Genomic DNA, 15,290 nt, shown 5'->3' on the forward strand with positions numbered 1-15,290 from the left:
TTCGGATTATGCGTTCGCGCAACTTCGAGCAAATTTTTAATAAAAGGGGTTCCTCGGAGGATGTTAAAATAATTTCATATAACCCGAGATATGCAGTTCACTATTTAATAATACAAGGGTGATGATGTTCTTAATTTTATTTCGAACATATTTTTTTATAACAAAAATATAAAAATATTATCAATCTTATTGTGTACACGTATGCGTGACACGATTCTCTACGTTTATAAAAAATATATAATACGAATATACGTACGCGTGATTCGTTTCAAAGAAGGGTCTATAATTATAAACAATCTAAGGCGGTAACGAAATCAAGCAACAAGAAAAAATATATTTAGTAAATCGAGATAATTAAGCCAAGTATAAAAATGGTTAAGCGACCGTGATAGAACCACGGAATTCGGGAATGCCTAACACCTTCTCCCGGGTTAACAGAATTCCTTATCCGGATTTCTGGTTCGTAGAATGACAAACAGAGTCATATTCTCCTCGATTCGGGATTAAAAGCGGTGACTTGGGACGCCATAAAATTCCCAGGTGGCGACTCTGAAACAAATAAACAAATCCCGTTTCGACTGTCCTTTAATTGGAGAAAACTCCCTACACCCCCCGCGGGGCGGAAAAAGGAGGTGTGACAGCTCTGGCGACTCTGCTGGGGACAAACAACCCAGAACCATTGGTTCAGGATTAGAAATTCGAGATTAAAATAACTGTTATAGTTGGCTTTATTTATTATCTGATTTTTACATGATATATGCCTAATGTGCTAAATGATGCTTTTACCGCTTTAATATTATCTGAATTTTGTATATACAACTGCTACGAAACCCTTCTTCTTTCTGAGTCTTCTGAACTTATGGTGTACACGTGCGCGTGGCCCACCTTTCTGTTAGAAGTCATACCAAATAAGACGAAGTTGGGACAAGTAACTAGGCCGGGTAGACTTTCGTGCTCCCGATACGTTGCCCCCATTTCGGCTCAAGCTGTCCACTTGGGTAAGCCAGGGCTAGAACAATATGCCTCAGGTTTTTCACTTAGAATAACTCAGCTTCATGCCGGATCCCTAGTAGGAACGTTTGTTTGCATCAAGTGCATTTGACTTTGGAGGCTCAACACAGGGGTTGGGTCTGTCTAGGACAGGTGCACCAAAAATGAAAATGACCATCCTGATGCATCTTACTTGCTCCTACTTGCGCATTTATTTGATTCAGACTTATGTGTTGACTGACTTTTGAATATCAGGAATAATAATTTGAAATTAAAAAAAAAAAGAAAAAAAAGAAATAGCGGTTAGGGAATTGATTGTTTATTTTTGAAAAAAAAAACCAATGCCCAAATACTGTCAAAACTCTGCCGAGATTTTGAGAAAATGAAAAAAAATGTCTTATTAGTTTGTTTTATTAAATGCAAAGGAAAAAAAAAGTTGTTGTTCTGTCTTGTTTTTCAAAAAAAAAAAACAAATTAGAAAAAAAAATAGTTTGTCTTGCCATAAAAATGAAAATGAAAAAGAGTCTTGTTTTTAAAATGGGTTTTTATTTATTTATTTGTTTAGATGCCAAAATAAAAATAAAAATAATAAAATAAAAAGAGTCGGGCGTTGAAAGTGGTTTTATTATTTGTTGCAAATATATATATATATATATAAGTCCAAAAAGTTTTTCTTTATTTCCAAAATATATATGTATATCTTTATTAGTTGCAAAAAATATTTGTCTTGCCAAAAGTCTAGAAAAGTTTTTTTAGACCCCCAATTTTCAAAACAAAAAATCCAAAAATATTTTCCATTATTGACTTCTTTAGAAAGTTTTTTTTAAATTATTTAAAAAAATATATATAATAAAATAAAAATCCGAAAATATTTTGATTCTTCTTTCAAAATTGAAAAGAAAATTCAAAATTCAAAAGAAATATTTTTAGAAGCATTTCTTTGATTAAAGGTTAAATTCCGAAAAATATTTTCTTTTTTTTTCTTTAGAATAAGAAAAAAAAAACAAATGAAAATTCAGAAAAAATATCTTAGAAGTCTTTCTTTTAAAAAGAAAATCAAAAAAAAAAAACTTCCTTTCTTCTTTTAAAGTAGTTCTTTCACAAATTCAAAAAAAAAAAAAGTTAGTTCATTTACTTATTCTTGATCGGCCCGAACTACGCGGGTTTGATTCTAACCGAATGTGAGATACGTAGGCAACCCTCATCGGGTCCAACCCCCCTTTTGCTAAAAAAGCCAAAAACAAATAAATATATATAAAAAAATATGTCAAAATTTTAATTCCGTCATAAAGAAGTTGGGTGACGCTGTTTTATCAAGACATAGCCGAATGTTCCCGAAAGGGACGCCGGAAGGCTGACTTTGCATAAACAGCCACCTTTGGGTCATTTTTTAAAATTTGGTCCGGTCGACCCACACAGCCTTAAAAATCTTCGTCCCCGAGGCGTTGAAAGGCCGTGTTTGCAATATTGAGTTTTCTAATTTGAAAAATGATAAAAAGAGTCATAAAGAAGTCGGGTGACTCTGTTTTATCAAGACATAGCCGAATGTTCCCGAAAGGGACGCCGGAAGGCTGACTTTGCATAAACAGCCACCTTTTGGGTCATGTTTAGGATTTTTGGTCTAGTTGACCCACACAGCCTTAAAAATCTTCGTCCCCAAGGCGCTGAAGGGCCGTGTTTGCAACACCACGATTTCATTGTAATTTGAAAAAAAAAATAAAGAGTCAGCGGTCAGGTGAATACCGTTTGGATTTTTGGTCAAAATAAGCCGAGCGAGCTTCGACCGCATCTTAAACCGTTCTTGCCGAAATAGCCTTAGAGTATCTTTCAGTTATCGAAAAGCTATTTTCGTAAAAGAATGAACAAGTTTGTAAAGTGTCATAAAATAATCCTCTCCGGCCTCAAAATTTGGAAGGACCACATTTGCAAAAATAACCGTTCGATTGCATTTGTCAAACGGAGAAAGGAAGCTGGCCTTTTTTGTTTCGAGGTTATAAATCTTTAATTAGAATATGTGGGTTGTTTGATTTTCGAGTTTGTAGGTCATCTTCAAACCTTTGAAACCCAGTCTATTTTAATATGAAAATTGAAAAAAAATGGTTAGTATTGTTTATCTTTTATTGGTCCGAACTACGCAAGGTCTGATTCATGCGGGGTCATGATACGTAGGCAATCTCCATAAGATTCGACCACAACAAAAAAAAATATGAGAAAAAAAATGAAAAAAAATCGAAAAAAAGAAAAGAAAAAATGAAGAAAAAAAAATCAAAAAAAAAGATGTTGTTAATAATGGGGACCAACTGAGTCCATTCTAACCTGTTTTGTTTTGAATCGCAAAGAAAGTTAAGGTGGTTGGTTTGTGGTAAGCCGGAAATACAAGACCCAGAAGCACACTTTGTGGGGATCAGGCTTGATAACAGAAGTACTCGAATCCTATTGGGACTTGTTGACTAAGGTTGATGATATTGAAGTTGGCAATGGTCTCGACAATATTGATGCGAAGCTCAGTGGCTAAGATGCCAATTTTGATAAAGTGGGAGGACGCTCTGTTCCTTGGTCAGCAAGAGAGAAGCTTGTGGTGGCTCATTTTGTTGTCATTTCTGTTGTCCGGATTATTCTTAGGGTTGTAATCCGAATATTGTCTTGTGTCAAACCTTCTTATCTTTCCAGTTTGTCATATCAGTTTGTTTAAGTTTTGTCAAGGTTGTGTTAGGATTTTATTCTGGTTGTTTTGTTTGTTTTATTATTCAAACCATTTCGCCGGTAGTCTAATACGAAAACCGGTCTTTTATTATTTCCCGTCATCTTTTGTTGGGTCTTTTTATCATTTTTATTCAACGCCGATTCTCGTGACATGACATGCGCACATAGTTTGGGGCCTAGTCTTTAAAGTTAATCATAAAACTCTGGGAAGGTGATCAAAGCATTTAAAGGAAATAAGAACGGTTTGAGATTAGTTGAAGCCCGAGTCATGTGGAACTGGGGCAAGTAAAGCACAAAGAAAACCGTTTAAAAGCAAGATTCGCCAAATTGGCATGAGGGTCGTTCATGATAATAAGAGTGAGAATGTCGCCCAACGGTGCTTGAGAAATGACAAATGTTAACATAATTGTCAAGTCCAGCACCATCGGAAGAGACTATAAATCTATGTTCAAATGTGTTGTTTGCACTTGGCATGTTTTGAAGACTGGAAGAACGAAGGCATTTTTTTCTGCTACCTAAACACTTTATCCTTCGTTACCCATTTTGAGCCTTATTTATTTTCTTTCATACCCCTCGTTCGGAATCAATAGCAATGACTAGGAAATACGAGCTTGGAAGATAAAGAAAAAAAATCAACAAAAAACGAAAAAAATAAGAAGAGAAAAATGATAACAAAAAACAAAAGAAAGTCAGAAGAAAACAGAGGAATTGGGAACTACGTTTGACTTGATTCCTTAAAGAGGATACGTAGGCACTTCACGGCTCGGTCATAGGGTGCATAGTGTGCATAATGTGCATGGTATGCATGGTGTAATAAATAAAAAAAATTAAATAAATAAATAAATAATCCCCAAGCAAGAAATTGGGGCAATGGTTGCGCTTGTTGTAAAGAAATATGATTTCGAAGGTTGTAATTTTTAAACCCCAAATTTATTTGTTTTTTGAGCCTTTAATACTCTTTCTTTCTAAACCTATCCAAAAAAAAACCACATTACGGTCCAAAGAAAGACCTTCTGACCAGTCTGCAAAAGATGTCAAGTCAGACAAATGAGAGTTTTACCGGCGAACATAACATTCTGTTCCACAGCAGAAAGAACTCTAATCTCCAACAGAGAGAGTCATACCGGCAACACTCCAAATCCCCAGCTGGAAAGTGATACAAATGAGAGAGTCTTATCGGTGAAAATCTTCACGGACACCATAAGGCGATGAAAGCTGAGAGAAAAACCGAAATGAGAGAGGCTTGATAGTGAAAACCCTTCGGGCACTACAAGTCGAATAAGATTGGGAATCAGATGGGGAATTGCCAATTGAAGGTCTTGAAAGACGATTGACGGCAGAGGATAGGCCACAGGTGCATGTCATGACCATTAGAGTCGGTATATGCATTTGATAGGTTTTTCTTTATAGTTTCTTTTGTTAAAGAGTCATCTTTTTCCGTTGTCTTTTATTCTGTTTCCTTTTATCTTTTCCTTTCATAGAAATTTCCCCAGTAGAGTCTGTTTGGTCAGAACCAGTGGGAAATGACTTCAAAATAGGCCATCAGCTTTCCAAGATAAGATCTGACTAGTACATACAAATGGTATAGTCAGCAAGGAACAAGCGCGAGGCCAGTGTCAAAAAAGATATCCCCAGCAAAAGGGAATTGACAAAAAGATCAACGAGTGTAAGAGGGATATCCTTTCCAAAATCAGAGGTTATTAAAACCTTAAGGCAAAGGCCCATGGACAAACAAGGAGAGCAATAAGCATGATTTGGAAAATTCATGCGAGACTAAAAGGTCGGGAAAATGCAAGTCTCCGAGCCATGCCACGAAAGAAGAGGGATATCCCCAGCAGAAAAGGATTATCCCCAGCAAATAATATCATCCCTAACAAGTTGTGGAACGCAGAGCAAGGAAGGAAAAAGTGAAAACCATCCCAGTAGGAGTATCACAACCAACCACAACGTTTAAACTAACAAATTTTGTTTGATTTGAAACAGGTAAAGGGAATGGCATTGATGACAGAAATGCATGCCATAAGGGAGACTGTAAAACTGGGGCAGAAAATTTTCCTTTCATTTGGAAAATTTTTTGGAAGTCAGGTACCCATTCGAGGAAGAATAAAGATAACACCAGTCTCAAGGGAAGTCGTCTTGGAACCGGTGTTGCCCCAACATAATAAGTTTCCAATGAAGGAAGTTGATCCCCAGCAGACAGAACAAAGGGATGACATTTGTGCTCAAAAAAAAGGGGCCTTATCATCCCCAACAGCTTCCAGAAGAATGAAGTATCGATTTGAAGGGATAAAATTCCCAAAGCAGCGTTATCCTCAACAACGTTATCCCAAGAAGATAACACTTTTATCCCTAGCAGTGTTGAGAGAAAATTTAAAAAAAAAAATTGAATTTGAAGGAGGGGAAGAAAGGAGACTCCCACAGTGGTATTATCCCCAGCAAGCAAGAACAAAGCAGCGCGAAAGAATGAGAAAAGAAAAGAAGAAATTACGAAGGTAAGTTTCTCAAATCATTGATCTTTATATTTTCCTCCTGGGATAAAAGTCCTAATCCGATGAATCTCTTTCCAGATACAATCTTGGTCCGATGAAATTTTTCTCCCAAGATAAGATATCAAATCATAGTCCGATGAATTTTTCTCCTAAGATATCAAATCTTAGTCTGATGAATCTTTTTCCTAAGATAGAAATCTTAGTCCGATGAAATTTTCTCCTAAGATAACAAATCTTAGTCCGATGAATCTTTCTCCTAAGATCATAACAAAATGGACCTAGTTTGACGATTTATCTCCTAGAGTCACAATCTTGGTCCGATGAAATTTTTCTCCCAAGATAAGATATCAAATCTTATTCCGATGAAATTTTCTCCTAAGATACCAAATCTTAGTCCGATGAATCTTTCTCCTAAGACAGAAATCTTAGTCCGATGAAATTTTCTCCCAAGATAATATAATAAAATCTTAGTCCGATGAATCTTTCTCCTAAGATCACAACAAAATGGACCTAGTCTGACGATTTATCTCCTAGAGTCAAAATCTTGGTCTGATGAAATTTTTCTTCCAAGATAAGATAATAAAATCTTAGTCCGATGAATCTTTCTCCTAAGATCACAACAAAATGGACCTAGTCTGACGATTTATCTCCTAGAGTCAAAATCTTGGTCTGATGAAATTTTTCTCCCAAGATAATATAATAACATCTTAGTCCGATGAATCTTTCTCCTAAGATCACAACAAAATGGACCTAGTCTGACGATTTATCTCCTAGAGTCAAAATCTTGGTCTGATGAAATTTTTCTCCCAAGATAATATAATAAAATCTTAGTCGGATGAATCTTCTCCTAGGATCAAAATCTAGTCTGATGAATTTTCTCCTAGGATAATTTGAAAAAAAAAAAGTTTTAATTTGAAAAAAAAGAGGTTGTTGAAGTCAGGAGCCCCCCCCTGAAAAATAGAATGGCGATTTATTGATGGAATTCAGGAGCCCGCCTGAAGAGAGGAAAGACGTTTTTAAAAAAGGTTGTTGAAATCTCGCCAACCTAAAGAAATGAATGGCGATGTATTGGTTGAAGTCAGGAGCCCCCCTGAAGAATAGAATGGTGATTTATTGATGGAAGTCAGGAGCCTGCCTGAAGAGAGGAAAGGCGTTTTTAAAAAGTTGTTGAAATCTTGCCAACCTAAAGAAAGGAATGGCGATGTATTGGTTGAAGTCAGGAGCCCGCCTGAAGAGAGGAAATGCATTTTTAAAAGTTGTTGAAATCTCGCCAACCTAAAGAAAGGAATGGCGATGTATTGGTTGAAGTCAGGAGCCCCCCTGAAGAATAGAATGGTGATTTAGTGGTTGAAGTCAGGAGCCCGCCTGAAGAGAGGAATGAGGATTATTTTCAAAGTTGTTGTTGAAGTCAGGAGCCCGCCTGAAGAGAGGAATGGCGAATTATTTTCAAAGTTGTTGTTGAAGTCAGGAGCCCGCCTGAAGAGAGGAAAGGCGTTTTTAAAAGTTGTTGAAATCTCGCCAACCTAAAGAAAGGAATAGCGATGTATTGGTTGAAGTCAGGATCCCCCTGAAGAATAGAATGGCGATTTAGTGGTTGAAGTCAGGAGCCCGCCTGAAGAGAGGAATGACGATTATTTTCAAAGTTGTTGTTGAAGTCAGGAGCCCGCCTGAAGAGAGGAATGGCGAATTATTTTCAAAGTTGTTGTTGAAGTCAGGAGCCCGCCTGAAGAGAGGAAAGGCATTTTTAAAAGTTGTTGAAATCTCGCCAACCTAAAAAAAGTAATGGCAATGTATTAGTTGAAGTCAGGAGCCCCCCTGAAGAATAGAATGGCGATTTAGTGGTTAAAGTCAGGAGCCCGCCTGAAGAGAGGAATGACGATTATTTTCAAAGTTGCTGTTGAAGTCAGGAGCCCGCCTGAAGAGAGGAATGGCGAATTATTTTCAAAGTTGTTGTTGAAGTCAGGAGCCTGCCTGAAGAGAGGAAAGGCATTTTTAAAAGTTGTTGAAATATCGCCAACCTAAAAAAAGGAATGGCGATGTATTGGTTGAAGTCAGGAGCCCCCCTGAAGAATAGAATGGCAATTTAGTGGTTGAAGTCAGGAGCCCGCCTGAAGAGAGGAATGGCGATTATTTTCAAAGTTGTTATTGAAGTCAGGAGCCCGCCTGAAGAGAGGAATGACGAATTATTTTCAAAGTTGTTGTTGAAGTCAGGAGCCCGCCTGAAGAGAGGAATGACGAATTATTTTCAAAGTTGTTGTTGAAGTCAGGAGCCCGCCTGAAGAGAGGAATGGCGTTTATTTTTAAAGTTGTTGTTGATGTTGGGAGCCCGCCCAGATAACAGAGGCATACATTTCAGTCTTTACATTTCACTTGTTGAAGTTGGGAGCCCTCCCATAGAACAGAGGCATACATTTCAGTCTTTACATTTCAAACATTGAAGTTGGGAGCCCGCCCAGATAACAGAGGCATACATTTCAGTCTTTACATTTCAAGCATTGAAGTTGCGAGCCCGCCCAGATAACAGAGGCATACATTTCAAGATCAAGTCAGAGGACAATAAAACATGAGGGTTACAATAGGAATCCCCAGCAGGAAACAATAAAATTCCCCGGCACCGGGAAACAGAAGGTTGCAACAAGAGGTCACAGTACAAACTCAAGTACATGTGTCAAAAGAAGAAAAGCACCGTAAGAAATGCAAGCAGACAAGAAAGCAAGGCAACAGAAAAATTGCAGTCTAGCCTAGCTTCTTGTTTTCTTTTAAGCATGGTGTAACAAGGAGATCGGTAAGCAGTAGTAATAGCATGCAACAACAGTAACATTGCAGTCCAACGGTAGTCCCAGCTACCAAAATTTCCCGAACTACATTGACCTGATTACTGTTTAGCCCAGGATATGTAGGAAACCTTTGAAGCAAAGGTTCGGTCAAATCTTTTTCAAAAAAATGCTTCACACGGAGTACTCGGATGGGCAAAAAATCGCCCGCTTTATCTTTGCACGAAAACCCTTCATGTCTTCGGGCAAAAGAGGGGCAGCTGTAAGCACGTGATTTTTTCCCAATATGAGAATTACTCCCAAAAAATTCAAAAATAAAATAATTTTCCTTGGTGTGCAATTTTTGTGATATTTTGTGATATTTTGTGTAACTATTTGTATGTTTGTATGTGCATGTTTATTTGTTAAATTATTAAAAATACAAAAATATGTCGCATTTTGCATGTAGGATTTAATTCTACAATTGTTAGTAATTAAGTTTATTTTACAAAAAATAAAAATTACAAAAATAGGCATCGTTTGCATTTTTAGCATTTAATGTCCAAATATACAATTTTATGCTTAATTATTACTTAATTATGCGTTAATTGTTATTGGGAGTTAATTTGCGCCTTTATAACTTAATTTAGTTCTTAATAATAATTTAAGTATTTTTTATAATTTAGTTTTAGAGAAATAAAAGAAGAAAAGAGAGCGAAAATATAAAGAAAGTCGGAATTGGGCCTCTTCTTCGATTTCAAGCCATAGGCCCAAAAAATGGCCCAATCTTCCCAAACGACCCAGTCCATTTCGAACTGCGTTGACCCAGTCCATAACTCAACACCCCTATTATCTTACAAACAACACAAAACAAAAAGAAAAAATGAAGAAAACCCTAAAAAATTGCTAAACCATCCGCCCCCCGCCCTCCTATCTTCTTCTTCTTCCTCAAGCAAGCTCCATCCATGGCTGCCCCTTCACAACAGTCCCATGACCACCTGTTTCCCTCCTCCTTCTTCTGCTGAAACACAAGTTCACTTCACACAGCCCGCCTCCTCAAGCCATGAACGCCCAAGCTCCTCCGGTCGTCGAGCTCCCATGGTTGCAAAAGCTCCAAACATTGTTGTTTTCTTTCCTTCCTTCACCTTACGCTACTGTTGATGTCCATCAAGTTTCACAGCCCGCCATGGACGTTGCTATTGCTGCTTCGTCCAAGCTTCTATTATCGCCAAACACCCCATCATCGAGCAAACAACCCTCCCTCGTCGTCGAAGCCATGAACGACGCACTAACAGCTTCATCACAGTCCGTCGACCATCACTACTGAGCCGTGCTACTGCTGCTGCTCACGTCGCTGTCTTCAGCTGCTACTGTGTCGCAGCTACTTCGTCTTCTTCTGCCGCTGCTCGGCCAGCTGCGGGCTGCTTCTACTTCTTCTTTGTCTTCGTCGTCATTTGTTAGAGCTTTGGTCGAGGCTCGGACAGATTTGTTTACAATTAAAGTTCGTCGTTGATTCATCTCCGGTTAGTTGTTTTTGAGTTTTATTTTTGTCCATATTTTTGTTTGATATTTTCCGGATCCAAAATCGTTAAACAATTCAATTCTTGTTTTGTTCGTTCTTCATCGTTGAAATCATTTTCTAGTTTGTTCATATGTTTTGTTGATTTAATTTTCAGAATCAAATGAAACTTTGATTAATTAATTTTTCAGTTTGTTTCATGTTTGTTTCATTGTTCTTATTTATTGTTTAGATAAAAGTTGTTAGTTTAATGTTGGTGAGATACAAATTGAAGTTTAATTAATTGTTTCTTCCATTTGTTTCATGTGTTTTATGTATTTTTAGAAATTGTTAATATTGTTAAGTTCAAGTTTAAGTTCATAATTGTTTCTTCGTCGATCTTGTTATTTGTCTAAAAGAATTTAGTTGTGTTAGGGAAATATGTTGGTTTAATCGTTTAAATCCATCATGTTTGTTGTTTAAAATAGATTTAATTCATGTTCATACTTTGTTTGATTGTTCTTGAATCCAAAATTTGTATAGCTTGATTTCTTGTTTACCATTTGTGATTATTTCTTGAATTTGTCTCATAAAGTTTAATATAGGAATTGTTGGTTGTAATGTTGTTAGAATTGATTTTAAGTTCAATATGATTGAATTTAGAAATCTAAATATACTTGTTTGTTGTTGTTGTTGAATCCGAAAATAGGATTGTTGTTGTTGAAGAAATCATGTTCATGAAATTTGTTGTTTGAACATTGTTAGAAATTAATCATATTGTCTATATTTTGGTTAAGTTTGATTAATTGATGTGTTATAGCTTCAGGGGTACTTTGGTAATTTCAGTAAGGTCGGAGGGGTAGTTTAGGAATTGTACATTTTGTAATTTTTTATGTGAAGCATGAGGGACAAAATGAAATGGGGTGGGTTGTGATATAGTTGTTTAATATAAAGGGGGGACAAGACAAAATTTGGTGGGGGGAATCTTGTATTTATTTATGTTAGGCACGCGGGACAAAATATAATGGGGTGGTGTGATATGTTTATTTAATGTAATGGGGATGAGTGGGAAGATAATGGGTTTGGTAGAGAAAAAGTATTGATTTTAATTGATTGAAAGATTTATGGGATGAGTTATATATAAGAAGTCTTGAAATCAGATTTAAGAAGAGAAAAAACACACACGAATCTGGGAAGAAAAATAGAAGAGAGAAAAAAGGGCTGAACATTTAAGAGAAAGAAAAATTCCGAAAAATATTTAAGCTTTCAAAAATAAAAATAAAAACTAAAAAATCTTCTGCTTTCTTTCTTTGTTTGAAATTAGTATTAATGGTTGTTGTTTCATTCAAAGCTTGAAGCTTTTGTTTTTGGGATTACTGTTCTACTGGTTTGCAAACTCTGTTCCTGGGTTGTTACTGCTGCTGGACTGTTGTTGCTGTATTGTTATTACTGTCGCTGATTCTCATCATCATTTTCTTTTGCTTCCAATATCAGGTACATATCTGTAAATTCATGTCATGAAAAGCTTCAACATGGCAAGTAAATGAAGTTTGGAATTATAAGGATGTCTTCTACTCATTTAAATTTTATTAGTTTAAGTTTCAGTCTTGTTTTAGTTGATTAATATAGTAGTATAATTGACATGATAAACTGTTAATTAATTAACCTTCTGGAGTAGTAAATTCCACGATAATCTTATATGTTTTGAGGACTAGTGATGACATTTACTGTTTGAATTGTTGAGATAGGGAACATGGCAGAAAATTGGCCATTAATCAAATCTTGTGATATTGTTAGCTAAGTAAAGAATAGTACAGAAATACCCAGAAATTACATTACTAGCTTATTTTGTCAAATATCCAATTTTGTTTAAGGCTAGATGATGTCAGTCGTACTTTGTTCGTATATGGCATAATAACGGTTATGTGTATAACCTATAGTGGAAAGGTGAATTAATATAATCCATTACTATTATAATGTTGGAATATTGCGAACATGTCATGATGTATGTTTACGTTATATGTGATGTCGTCTTATTAAATCAATTGGTAGATTAGTTCTCTTTCTTAATAACAAATGACATAGTTATTTTAGGAACGCGATCAACTCATTTCTTTTAATGTATGAAATAATGTCAATAATTTTTACAAATTATAGAGTTAGTGTTTGCAAATATTCGCATAGGCCGAGAATAAGAATTGGTTTGATTATATTTATCCTAAATTCAATCATCGTGAGCAAATTAACCAAATAATCATACATTTGGATTAAAAAAAATGGTGTAGAAGAAGATTGGGTTTATAAATTGCAACATTTTAAGAATGTATAAATAGCATTCGCTACAAATAGAATAATGCAAATTTTTCGAAGAAATATTAGTTTGTTTATCCGTTTAAATCTTTCCGAATTTTGCGTGTAATTCACTTTTTATACTAATACCATATTAACTAATAAAATGGTAAGTGTAGCCGCACGTTATTTATTCTTTATCATTAATTTCTTAAATTTGAATAATCTTTGAGAGACATAACCCATACGTGTAAAATATAACTCGCGGTCACCGCCTAATAAATTTTGAATTCTTTTTCAAGATATTTGGTGGCATCCCAATCGGTGATTCTCCATGACTCTCACATTTAAAAATAGATGGATGCAATAAACATTTGTAGAGAATTTATATTACCATCAAGAATATTTGCATAATTAGGGATGCGTTCGCGTGACTTGATTATACTTCTAAAGGCAATTCGGATTATGCGTTCGCGCAACTTCGAGCAAATTTTTAATAAAAGGGGTTCCTCGGAGGATGGTAAAATAATTTCATATAACCCGAGATGTGCAGTTCACTATTTAATAATACAGGGGTGATGATGTTCTTAATTTTATTTCGAACATATATTTTTTTATAACAAAAATATAAAAATATTATCAATCTTATTGTGTACACGTATGCGTGACACGATTCTCTACATTTATAAAAAATATATAATACGAATATACGTACGCGTGATTCGTTTCAAAGAAGGGTCTATAATTATAAACAATCTAAGGCGGTAACGAAATCAGGCAACAAGAAAAAATATATTTAGTAAATCGAGATAATTAAGCCAAGTATAAAAATGGTTAAGCGACCGTGATAGAACCACGGAATTCGGAAATGCCTAACACCTTCTCCCGGGTTAACAGAATTCCTTATCCGGATTTCTGGTTCGCAGAATGACAAACAGAGTCATATTCTCCTCGATTCGGGATTAAAACCGGTGACTTGGGACGCCATAAAATTCCCAGGTGGCGACTCTGAAACAAATAAACAAATCTCGTTTCGACTGTCCTTTAATTGAAGAAAACTCCCTACACCCCCCGCGGGGCGGAAAAAGGAGGTATGACACAAGCTACTTTTTTTTATTGTACAACTTTATATAAAATATATTCAAATAATTCGAGGATTACTCATTTTATGCTTTTTCCAAACTATACAAAAATTCCAAGTTTGTCAATATAGGCTGTCATCGATAGAGAAAAAGACACAATTTGCCCAGACGCAAAGAGAGGAGTTAAACTAGATACATATCCACAAAGCCCGTTTTAAGATTTATTCTAGGTCATTGTTGTCTTGTTCACAGAGAAAAAAATGGGAAATAATTAGACTTAGGATTGGTTAGGGGCCGCGCGAACGCAAACCCCGCTACTACAAATTATGACGTAGACTCAGCCACTTGGGCCGACATTAGGCTGGCATCCCTCCAAAGTGCAATGGAGGTCGCCAACCTAGGCCATGGGTCTTTTTGATCACCCATTGATCCCGTCCAGGTAAGTATGTTTCTAAGTTGTCCTTGGCCCTATTTTATAATATTTTCTCATCTTCTATCTTATTCAACTGACGATGTAGGTCTAAGTAGTTCAACCTTTGCACAAACACTTATCCAAACTTGCATTTTGTGTATTTATTAAAAGAAGAAATAATTCATTTTTCCCTTGAGTCGGGCTCTATTGGGAATTTCCTCTCTACCTTTATAAGTTTTGTGTATATTCTATTTTCTTAAAATTACACTTTGTGAGATTACACGGAGATTGCTGTTATTGTACTGTATTTAAAGACGTAATAATTAATGCTAGTTCTTCACCAAGTCCTTTAGATCTTAGCTTAATTTAGCCTAATAGTAATAATGCTAGTTTGACTCTGAAGCAGGTCTCATGCAATTTAGCCTAGTCTAAAACAACAAATAAAGATGCATTTGTTTTTCGATAGTCCTGACATTCTATTTGGATAATAACCTAAAGAATAGTCAAAAAGTATCAGATTATATTCTGAATATGAAATCATAATTAGCTCCTCGTCGTTCACTGCCAAATAAAGCCGAGAAAAATTGAAATGTTTAAAATTAACAATATGAAAGGTTAATTAGATAAGTTTTTACACATCTAAGAGTACTAACATCTACGGCACCATAACCCGTGGGCTGTGGGAGCGTCTATTGGCCATGCCTCATCAAGCAGACTTGGTTTTCTGTCTCCTTAGGACTCAAGGATACAGTGGTACGAGCCTATAGAACAGATCCTGTTCAAGTAAGGTCGTGTCCATCTGTGTTGCTGCAATGAAATATAAATACTTCCTTGCCTCGGTTGCTTGTCGGTGTGGGAGGCAAGGCAAAAAAAAAGGAAGGAGTATTTAATTCTTCTAACGTCTTTATAAGTCAACAACTATGACCAAAATAAACTACAACTACCTTATTGTTTATTTTAACTATATTTTAAAGTTTCTTCTTAAAAGTTTCATTGAGTAGACGAGTTTGATTGGAGTTGGACAAAGATATAATGTATTTTCCTCATGTGTAAGCTTGTTTAATACATTTAAAG

At 35.8% G+C, this 15,290-nt stretch overlaps 1 non-coding gene and 1 pseudogene across 1 annotated transcript; both read right to left on the reverse strand.

Annotated features, from left to right (window-relative positions):
* Positions 1-14,092: 14,092 nt before the first annotated feature.
* On the reverse strand, positions 14,093-14,251 carry LOC142166657 (U1 spliceosomal RNA). Its single transcript, XR_012697060.1, has one exon. It is a non-coding gene; the product is annotated as a U1 spliceosomal RNA (small nuclear RNA).
* A 651-nt stretch (positions 14,252-14,902) lies between these two features.
* On the reverse strand, positions 14,903-15,009 carry LOC142166725 (small nucleolar RNA U3; annotated as a pseudogene).
* Positions 15,010-15,290: the final 281 nt, after the last annotated feature.

Source organism: Nicotiana tabacum, chromosome 11 (assembly GCF_000715075.1).
Source record: "Nicotiana tabacum cultivar K326 chromosome 11, ASM71507v2, whole genome shotgun sequence".
NCBI classification, from domain to species: Eukaryota; Viridiplantae; Streptophyta; class Magnoliopsida; order Solanales; family Solanaceae; genus Nicotiana; species Nicotiana tabacum.